The 11,935-nt window shown below is 38.0% G+C and overlaps 1 long non-coding RNA gene across 3 annotated transcripts in view; it reads left to right on the forward strand.

Annotated features, from left to right (window-relative positions):
• The first annotated feature begins 1,005 nt into the window (after nt 1–1,005).
• Nucleotides 1,006–11,935, forward strand: part of LOC118766581 — a 28,196-nt gene continuing 17,266 nt past the window's right edge. For 2 of the 3 annotated variants that reach the window (XR_005002522.1, XR_005002523.1), the window contains exon 1: nt 1,006–1,208. This is a non-coding gene — a long non-coding RNA (uncharacterized LOC118766581). The remainder of the gene's footprint in view (nt 1,209–11,935) is intronic. The other variant, XR_005002521.1, reaches the window with a different exon arrangement.

The raw sequence follows: 11,935 nt of genomic DNA on the forward strand, positions 1-11,935 counted from the left end.
CATAGAGGCTCCTCCACCCCTTTCATATTCGTATTTCATGAAGATACCCTTAATCAGATTAAAGCTGGTGTAGTTCTGGATATTGTCTTTCTTGTTGTTATTGTTGTTATTGCTGTTTAACCACAGGAGAGCTCAAAATGAGACCACATTAAGGAACACATCCTTTTCTAAGACGGTAGAGTTTAGTTTGAGAGAGATTTGGGTGCCATTTCTAACAAGTCTAGCGACCACGTAGGTCTCCCTCTCCCCCTCTCTCTCTTTCTCTCTCTCTCTCTCTGCTTTTATCTCTCCCGCTCTGTCTCCATATTACTCTCTCTCCATCTCTCTCTCCACCTCTCTCTCTTTCCCTCTTCTCTTTCTCTCTCTCTCCCGCTCTCTCTCTCTCTCTCTGCTTTTATCTCTCCCGCTCCGTCTCCATCTTACTCTCTCTCCATCTCTCTCTTTCTCTCTTGCCTCCCCATCTCTCTCTTTCCCTCTCCCTCTTCTCTTTCTCTCTCTCTCTCTTTCTCTCTCTCATTCTCTTTCCCTCTTCTCTTTCTCTCTCCCTATTCACTTTCTCTCTCTCTCTCTTCTCTTTCTCTCTCCCTCTTCTCTCTCTCTCTCTCATTCTCTTTCCCTCTCTCTCTCTCTCTCTCCCTCTCTTACGGTTTGGTTACTGCTTGTCACCATCCAATCTTTTCCCGATATTCAAGAAGCCCAAGACCACATCCTTTTCAAAGACCATACAGAGCGATTCGAGGAAAAGTTGGCTGCTATTTCTAACAGATCTATTGATGACCAAGTAGAGTTTCCCCTCATTCACCTCGTTAAGCTTTAAGTCCTATGTATGAAAATGTGTGTATATGAGTGTACGTAAATCTATGCGGGTGTGTATATGTATGCGTGTATGCAAATGTATTTGCGTGTGTGTGTGTGTGTGCGTGTGTGTGTGTGTCTGTATGCAAATGTGTTTGTGTGTGTGTTTGTGTGTACATCAGAGTTATCTGCTCTTAGAACGATGTCATAATTGTTCTGCTCTGTCATCAATACGTTTAAATGTCTTACAAGAGATAAGATATTTTCGTGATTGGAGCAGTCGTGTGAATTTCGTCTCTCTTCTACCTCTATCTCTCTATCTATCTATCTCCATCTATCTATCTCCATCTATCTATCTATCTATCTCTTTCTCAGTTTCTAGGTCCCTAACAATCAGTCTCTTTATCTCTCAGGTTTGGATACAATTCTTTTATTTATTGTTTTTAAATTTCGGTATCTTTGTAGAAGGATGTGTGTGTGTACGTGCGTGCGCGCGTGTATGTGTGTGTGTGTGTTGTGTGTGTGTGTTTGAGAGATAAAGATACAAAGAGAAAGTATATACTGTTGATGTTCTTGTTGTTCTTGTTGACATTAAAAACTATTTATTTCTTTATTGCCCACAAGGGGCTACACACAGAGGGAACAAACAAAAGGATTAAGACGATTGCATCGACCCCAGTGCGTAACTGGTACTTATTTTATCGACCCCGAAAGGATGAAAGGTAAAGTCGACCTCGGCGAAAGTTGAACTCAGAACGTAACAACAGACAAATACCTATTTCTTTACTACCCACAAGGGGCTAAATACAGAGGGGACAAACAAGGACAGACAAATGGATTAAGTCGATTACATCGACCCCAGTGCGTCACTGGTACTTAATTTTATCGACCCCGAAAGGATGAATGGCAAAGTCGACCTCGGCGGAATTTGAACTCAGAACATAACGGCAGACGAAATACCACTAAGAATTTCGCCCGGCGTGCTAACGTTTCTGCCAGCTCGCCACCTTAAAAACTAACTATATTGTCATGTATTTTTACTCTTCTGCTGGTTTCAGCTATTGGACTGTGGCCATGCTGTAGTACTGTGTTAGAGATTTTGAATCTTTTCGGTTTGAACGGCAGTTTTTTAAAATAATTTCCACGTAACTAAACACTTTTAAACTTCGTATACTGGTAGAATGCGTTTATAAAACATCTTTTTCTCTTGGCTTTATTGAGAAAATTCTATAGTTTGTAAGATATTTGTTGTTGTTTTTTCCTTCAATTTCTGCAATTTCAACCAATCAATGACATCTATTGAGGTGAAAACATTCTGTGCCGTATGAATATGTCCCTCGTTTAAGAAACAGATTGTGTTTATTTACATTTCAGAAGAAAAAAAGATACCCTTTCCCCCCACCCCTAACCCTAACTAACCCTAACCCTAAAACAGATTGAAATGCAATAGATCGATACTAGGGTCATAATTATGGGTGAAAATTTCATATGACACCGCTAGAAAAAACTGCCGTTCAAAATAGAAAAGATCCGAGACTTTAGTCTATCAAATGGATCTCAATTTCTTTTCTTTCCCATTTTTTTTTTTTTTGCTTTTTTTGAAACTATAGTACTTATTCTAACGATCTCTTTTTACTGAACCGCCAGAATACGCAGCGTAAACAAACTAACACCGGTTCCCAAGCGGCGAGAAACAAACACACACACACTCACATATACACGCGCATACACACACACTCAGAAAATACATAGTTTCTAATGTCAACAAGAGCAACAAGAACAACAAGACCAACGACAACAATAGCAACATCAATATATACTTTCTCTTTGTGTCTTTGTCTCTCAAATGCACACGCACACACACACACACACATACGTACAGGCACGCACACACGCATACATACACACATATACATACATGATGGACTTTCGTACAATTTCCGTCTCCCAAATTCTGTCACATGGCATGGGTCGGCCTGGGCTATATTAAGTGCTAAGGTGCAGCGCATTGGGACTGAAACCAAAACCACGTATTTGCGAAGCGTATCTCAACCTCCACTCCCATGCCTTTCTCTCACTCTTTCTTCCTGTTCCTTGAGTAACGCTGCGATGGACTGGCGTCCCATCCAGCTGGGGGGAACACATACGCTACAGAAATCGGGAAACCGGGCCCATGAGCCTGGCTAGGCTTGAAAAGGGCGCATAAATAAAATAATAAGTCCTGAGGCTTGGGTTATGTATTACCTGCATATCGTCATTGTTATGCTAATATCAGTGACATCGCACGTACTTCTTACATGCTATTTATGACTTGTTACGATAGCTGCCATTTCAATGTCAGGTTAACTAATTCTGTTGAACAAAGTTTACCAACGTAAAATGAACGCGTGCGACTGCAGTCTTGCATGGATGAACACTATTCAATATGATAATGGTATTGCCAATCAATAATAATGAACTTCAATCCAGATATGACACAAGTTGCGATGTTTTTGCTGATACACGAACGGAGAAAGCTTCTGGACGCTAAACAGATTTGTTTTTATCAATGAAAAGTTTGCGTAATGGAGAAACCTTTGTAACAGGAGGAAATTCATTTTAGCAATTCGAGATTTGCGATAATGTCATTGGTTCGTCTCTGAAAGAAATTGATAATTGATGAAAGGGTCAGATTCTAATCACAGCATCAAAATCTAACGGAATCGATTCAATCAATTGTTCTCATAAATTGTGTAAGTCGGCTCGTTTTTGTGAATTTAAGAAAAAGAATAGATTGAAACACAAGGGCAGAGTGCAGAAAACGAGATAATTCAAACGAGGTTTATAGCCGGTGTGTTGCAGTCGTCTTAATAAAAATATTAAGAGTATCCTCAGTCGGGTGGTATCCGAAGTTTAATGCATTCATTGAGGTCATTCAAAAGATTGGAACGATTTTTAATTTATTGATAACTGAGGATAAACAAAAAAAAACAAAAATAATAATGATCTTGGTGATGTCCTTGTGGAATGCGTTGTTAGACAAGGCTATAAATAGGGTTCTGAATGTCGTTTTGTGGATATAAGATAGCCCCGTCGAAATTAGGAGTGGCTGTGTGGTAAGTAGCTTGCTTACCAACCACATGGTTGGCACCTTGGGCAAGTGTCTTCTACTATAGCTTCGAGCCGACCAAAGCCTTGTGAGGGGATTTGGTAGACGGAAACTGAAAGAAGCCCGTCGTATATATGTATATATATATATATATATATATATTATATATATATATATATATTTGGATGTATGTATGTATGTCTGTGTATATGTTTGTGTGTCTGTGTTTGTCCTCCCAACATCGCTTTACAACCGATGCTGGTGTGTTTACGTCCCCGTAACTTAGCGGTTCGGCAAAAGACACCAATAGAATAAGTACTAGGTTTACAAAAAAGTTCTGGGGTCGATTTGCTCGACTAAAGGTGGTGCTCCAGCATGGCCACAGTCAAACGACTGAAACAAGTAAAAGAGTAAAAGAGTATCTGGTAAAATGTGTTTTAATGTGAAAATTAACGAGTTACTTTCAGGAAGCATGTAAATCTACAAAAAGAAATTGAAAGATATTCTTTGTCATTTTCGTACATGGCCAGCAATGTTTTTTTGGTGGGTGGGTAAGTCGATTACATCGACTCCAGAATTCAACTGGTACTTATTTTATCGACCTTCGAAAGGATGAAAAGCAAAGTTGACGTTGATGGAATGTGAACTCAGAACGTAACGACCCGAAAGAAATGCCGAGTGACACTTCGTCCGACGGACTAATGATTCTGCCAGTTCACCGCCTTGGGAAACGGGGAGGGGGGAAATAATAATGAAGATTCTGCAAGTATTTATGAAATTTGCTTAAAACATACCGCAAGGATCAAAGTAAAACTCGGCAATGTTAACATTAAGAGGCGAGATGATATTGACAATGAAAATAACTATAACGGAAGTTTGGGATTGATTTGAACAAACCAAAACTAAGAAAGTGTAACATCAAAGCGAAACTGTTTTATGGATCACTCTTTGGAATTTGGGGGAAGTTTGATGCATTAATGGAAAATGATAAAAGCATAGAATTGGTGAATGTCATTGTTACTGAATGTAAAAAAAAAATGTTGGTTTGCCTGGTTTAAACGTGTCGAATGTTCATAGTTCAACATAAATGCATGAGGTATAAGATTCAGGGCAATTGGGACATTGAGAGGTTTTAAGGCTAACATTCTCCTGAAAGGAAATAGCAGGTCATGCTATTTGGAGGTGATACTATTACCAATACACTTTAAACTATTAGTCACAAAGAAGCTGCTAAAATAAAATACAAATAAAGTAATGAAGGCCTTTGAAACGAAGTTCTTCCCGGGGGGAGTAAATGGGTCTCTCTGTTAGTGGTTGTGCCAAAGCTAGATGGAAATCTCCGAAAATGTGAAAATTCTAATGTAGATGCACATGAAAGAATTCGTTTAGATTTTTATCCAATTCCAAATACTGAATCGATATGTTATTTGCTTTCTGGTGTGAATTATTTTGCTAAATTGGATTTAAAAGGAATATATCAGATAGAAATGATGTTCTGAAGCATAAGAAGTTAATACGATAAATACACCAATATTTTGTTGTTGTTACTGTTTTAAAATATATGTCTTTCATATGGAATTAAAATAACCAAACACTATTTCAGAGTGCAATAGAATGTATTCTTCGAAATGTCATTGATAAAGATGTTTTATCAAAATGATATGGGCATTAATGCTAAAGCTGTCAAAAGTCGACATGTCATAGTAGAAAATATAAATACGTTAGAATTGACAAAAATTGTGATCAACCGAGTTAAATCGTATTTCGGAACTGGCGAATTATCATTTTCGCAGAAATAGACCGACAAAGAAGGGCATATCGCCAAGTCAATGTTTAGCAGCGCTAAAAACCACCATGGAATAAGAAACAAATGAGACCTTACAAATGACATGATTTATGAAGGAATTTCATTTAACACATGTTGGTGCGTTACCATGATTGGTATTTATTATAATAATATTGGTTTGGACGATAATATTTCATCTGGCATATTTAAAGGAATTTTTAACAGGAGGGCTATTGTTTCTTTTGTTGAAAGACCACATAAGTCATTGAAAGATAAGAGTTGAAAATTGATAATTTATAATGAAGAATTGTTTCACCAACATGTTCGAAAACGATGCCATTCTTGTAAATATGCACTCTTTCTTGCCGAGCCTGGCCAACTGGGGTTAATGTACGCTGCTTCATTACATGTTATTGGTGGTTTCTGTTGGAAGACTCTGGTTCTGTGCTGCAAGCAAGAATCCTTCAGCTCCAATTATGAGTTCTACGAAGGCGGCGAACTGGCAGAGTCGTTAGCACGCCGGGCGAAATGCGTAGCCGTATTTCGTCTGCCGCTACGTTCTGAGTTCAAATTCCGCCGAGGTCGACTTTCCCTTTCATCTTTTCGGGGTCGATTAAATAAGTACCAGTTACGCACTGGGGTCGATATGATCGACTTAATCCGTTTGTCTGTCCTTGTTCGTTCTCTCTGTGTTTAGCCCCTTGTGGGTAGTAAAGAAATAGGTATTTCGTCTGCCGTTTTGTTCTGAGTTCAAATTCCGCCGAGGTCGACTTCGCCTTTCATCCTTCCGGGGTCGATAAATTAAGTACCAGTTACGCACGGGGGGTCGATATAATCGACTTAATCCGTTTGTCCCCCTCTGTGTGTAGCCCCTTGTGGGCAGTAAAGAAATAAGAAACGTTAGCACGCCGGGCGAAATGCTTAGCAGTATTTCGCCTGTCTTTATGTACTGAGTTCAAATTCTGCTGAGGTCGACTTTGCCTTTCATCCTTTCGGCGTCGATAAATTAAGTACCAGTTGCATATTGGGTCGATCTAATCGATTGGCCCCCTTCCCAAAAGTTTCGGGCCTTGTGCCTAGAGTAGAAAAGAATTGCTATTGTTGTCGTCCTTTTATTCGCAAAACTATTAAGCATACCAGCCTCTCTATTGTGTATTTGCTGGCTTCCTTGAAAGCAGGAAACAGGTTTTTCTTTTTGCTTATTTTGTGCATATTTTGTAACTTTTTGTTTTCCTTTTATTTTTTGCCCACATTACTCCGTAAGGAACATAGGGCCGATTTCTCGGTTTTTCTGAGGCTTATATATTCCTCCCTGGACAAAACGCCGCTCCTCATGAGCAGGCTTACTCACTTTTACCAGTTGAGTGGCCTGGAGCACAGTGAAATAAAGCGTTTTGCTCAAGAACAACGCATCACCCAGTCCAGAAATCGAAACCGCAACACCCTAACCACTAAGCCATGCGCCTACACAACTTAATTTACTATTTCACGTTACTGGATTTTTTTTTGTAGTTCTACAGAAGATATTTCGTAATTTTCCAATTGCATAAGGCCCCTGCCTGTCTATACTCGTGAAAATTTTAATCTTTCTCTGTTAGATAACGAGTAGAGAATTCTGATAAACAGTAATTATTTCTCTTGCTTCTCTGTCAAGTCTTGTTAGTATCTTTAGCGTACAGATGAAAATAATATAACATATTACTAGAAGAGCTATAGTGCTGATTCCTGTTACCTTGACTTATGCAATTAACTCTGTTTAATTTATTAATCTACTGCCTCTATAAAATACTTTCCAACGGAGTAAGACGATCGGATGCGGCTGTTTGAATGTTGACGATTTGGCACAGCTGACAAGACATTCAACCTGTTTTGGTGACAAACACATTACCATTATTATTATTATTATTATTATTATGTTTTTTCCTTCTTTCTTCAAATTTTCTTCCGTTTCTCGCCGAGTGTTTTCCATACACCTCGGGCAGAGAAGGGCATTGTATGCATTCCCAGATTACACGCGCAATTTCACAGATAACATATATCTATTTAAAAATTAATAAATAAATAAATTCATGGATGGATGTTATTTTCACGGCGATAGTGCTCTTCTCAGTACATGAGCCGTTCCAGTTAATACGATTTTTTGCACTTCCTGTAAGGATGGTAAGCCTGGAATCATTTTCAAATAGGTTTCAGTGCCTTTTTTTATCATTCCTAGAGATCCTACAATCTCTGGTACTGTAGTCGCCTTGAGATGCCACATTTTTTCAATTTCCATTAGCAGATTATTATTATTATTATTATTATTATTATTATTATTATTATTATTATTATTATCATTATCATTATCATTATTATTCTTATCATTATTATTATTATTGAGTGAGAGAGCAGAGCATGCCATCAAAGTGACACTGGGGTAAAATATACGAAGCCCAGTATACCCATCATGACTACCCGTCTGATAAGGGTACACTAGGCACATGCATCACAACCATATGTGCGCGACATGGTGATCTCATATCAAGATAAACAGCACATGACCTTGCAGGTGAAGCTCAGTTAGAATTTTCTTCTGGTCGAGTAACCCATCCCACTCAAACGGTCCCTGAATAAGGGTTGTTTAAGGATGTTGAACGAAACACCCATGTTTCCGGAGGTCAATTATTCAAACCCCAAAGAATCCCTCTCAACACATGGCTATGATGCTTCCCCACTACTTCTGCTCGTGCTCAGAGATGCACATATCGTCAGCCACTAAGGGACGTGCTCAACTGGTTAAGGTCAAACAACTGACAAGCAAATCTGTGGTATTGAGCAGAATATTTGCTGTAGCCCATCTTTTATACCAAGACAAAACAATGTACATGATAACACTTCCAATCAGTTAAGATCAGAAGCCACGAGAGCCACTACCTGGTACAGCATCAGGGCATAAATTATTATTATTATTATTATTATATTATTATTATTATTATATTATTATTATATATTATTATTATTATTATTATTATTATTATCATTATCATTATCATTATTATTCTTATCATTATTATTATTATTGAGTGAGAGAGCAGAGCATGCCATCAAAGTGACACTGGGGTAAAATATACGAAGCCCAGTATACCCATCATGACTACCCGTCTGATAAGGGTACACTAGGCACATGCATCACAACCATATGTGCGCGACATGGTGATCTCATATCAAGATAAACAGCACATGACCTTGCAGGTGAAGCTCAGTTAGAATTTTCTTCTGGTCGAGTAACCCATCCCACTCAAACGGTCCCTGAATAAGGGTTGTTTAAGGATGTTGAACGAAACACCCATGTTTCCGGAGGTCAATTATTCAAACCCCAAAGAATCCCTCTCAACACATGGCTATGATGCTTCCCCACTACTTCTGCTCGTGCTCAGAGATGCACATATCGTCAGCCACTAAGGGACGTGCTCAACTGGTTAAGGTCAAACAACTGACAAGCAAATCTGTGGTATTGAGCAGAATATTTGCTGTAGCCCATCTTTTATACCAAGACAAAACAATGTACATGATAACACTTCCAATCAGTTAAGATCAGAAGCCACGAGAGCCACTACCTGGTACAGCATCAGGGCATAAATTATTATTATTATTATTATTATTATATTATTATTATTATTATTATTATTATTATTATAACTATTATTATTATTATTATCATCATCATCATCATCATCATCATTGCATGTTTTCACTAAACAATCGAGTACAGTTCCGAAGGCCCTTGATACGTTCAATGTTTTGTTTTTATACGTTTTAATCATTCCCAAGACACAGTACAAGGCTTTCACCATGGCGTTGCCTTCAATAATTTTACTTGTATTGCGTGCATTCACTGTACTACTGAGTGCAGTTCTGTAATCCTTAGGTACACATGATGTTTTTGACTAGGTCTTGTTTGGTTTCATGATTTCTATTGCATTAATAATATCCTACGCAATTCATGTGCAATGCTTAATAATGCCAAAGCTATTTTCTGTATGTTGTAAGAGAAGTTGTGACTTTGTGTGTGCATATAGTTTAATCAATCCCAAAACACCTATTATTTTAGGGATTGTTTATGCTTTTAATCCCCATATTCTGGTTATCTCTATTTCCAGATCTTTATATTTCTATATTGTCTCATGGGGCGAATGCTTCGTCTCTTTTCTTTTTGTTTTGTTTTCTTAATAGTCTTTGACAGCAATATCCGATAGATAAGCCTTCATTACCGTATATGTGCAGCTAAACATATACCAAATTAATCCATTTTCTGTTGATATTTCATAAAGCTTTCTAGTTATTGTTATCATCATCATCATCATCATTGTTGTCGCCATCGTCGTCGTCGTCGTCATTTATTAATATTATTGTTGTTGCTATTATTATTAAGGTGCCAAGCGACAGTAACGAAATAGCTTTCAGTAATTTTATATTTTACAACGATCTATTATGAACCGTGCGGTCGTTAAACTGTTTTCATTTCAACGTTGCGTTTCAAATCTAACGTAATCTAATATACTTTGTACGAGTTAATTGTTGTTACCTTATTCACGTCTGAAAGAACATGGAGTAAACAATGTACTAATGAAATATGCTTGTTTGTACACTAATATGCACTTACATATGCGTACGCGTGTGTGTGTATGTGTGTGTGTGTGTGTGTGTGTAAACCTCGTGCCTTTATACTTTGTTGTCATCTATATATATAAAGCTGAAGTTGTCTGTGTGTGGTAAGTTTGGTAGCCTTCAACTAACACTATCTCCTCCCAGACCCTGCGGTGCAAGTTGACCAAAATTGGGAGTATGATAGAAGGCTTGCTCTTCATTCCGTAGAAGATAAAATTCAAATCGGACCGTGTTAAGACCAAAAATTATTTACATCAAAAAGGTGCTTTTTTTCTATGAAAATCCCTATTTTTTACGATGTTTTGACTGCTGTGTCGCCATTTTTCGGTGTATTTCAACCAGAAAAATGTTCACTTAAAGAGAATTAACAAGCTACATAATGCAACATTTTTACAAACCCGAGCAACGCCGGGCGATACTGCTAGTTAATGTTAAAACTGCTTTAACAAAAGCTAGAGGAAGGCTCTTTAGCAGTTGATGGCAGCAGTATTAAGGATCCCAAGATTGCACGTACTACCGTAAATCCTCGAGTAAAGTCCGCCCTTGAGTATAATACGCAGGGGATTTTTAGGGGGCTGTACCTCTGAAAAACCTAAACCTTGTGTATAATACGCACCCCTTCTCTAACTTGAGTCAAAGAGGTCTATATAACGTCCTTGGTTTGTAAAAATGTATGCGCTAACGTCCTTTATTATTATTGTATATAACATAATGCAAACGTGTAGCTTTTTTGTGCATTTTGTTTGCAGAAAATAAAGAAATAACAGTAATAACGTTTAATAAGTGTTGCTTACTGCAAGTTATGGATGATCCTTTTATGACTTCATTGCTTTTAGGCTTAGCTTAAGGTATTTTCGCGCCCGACATTGCAAAATGCGTCTGAATAAACATTGCCAGACATTGCTTAGGGAATAATTTTCATTTTTAACCTCGTATATAGTACGCACTAGGGATTTTGACCTTTAAATTTTGAGGAAAAAATGCGATTATACTCGAGGATTTCCGGTATTATGGCGCTCTACGACAATACCGGGAATACCTCAGTTGGCTGACGGACTGATGTGAATTCTGCATTGGCTTGTGTCAAGGTCACGTGTTGTTATTCACTTTTTTCAATAAAAGCTTCTTGCGATTGGCCATGAGATAACACAAGCCATACAAAAAATTGGCCGTCATTGAAGAATTTTTCATTGGTATATAAGATATGCTGACAACATAATCCTAATACCCACGGTCTTTATAATCTGAAAATATCCTCTAAACAGTTAAACGAATCATTTAGAAAGAAGGACACGAAAGTATAGGGTGCAACATGTAAGACCTTGTCACCTAACAAAGATATTGCCACAGTGGAGAATTTAAAGAGGAGTTTTTCACAGAGATTTGTCTTTCTTGGTTATATAAGACCAAATGTGTGACTATGTATGTGTGCGTATATATTCTTTCCATTGATGCAATGGCAGCCCATTGCAGGATTCCTCATCTTGACCAGCTTCGTGTTTGGAGTAACATGAGATAAGGTGTTTGGTTTAAGGTCACAACGGATCGCCCTGTCAAAGAATCGAAACCACAATCTTACGATCATGAGACCAGCACCTCTAGCCACTAAGCCACAATCT

The sequence above is a fragment of the Octopus sinensis genome, linkage group LG16 (assembly GCF_006345805.1).
Source record: "Octopus sinensis linkage group LG16, ASM634580v1, whole genome shotgun sequence".
Lineage (NCBI taxonomy): Eukaryota > Metazoa > Mollusca > Cephalopoda > Octopoda > Octopodidae > Octopus > Octopus sinensis.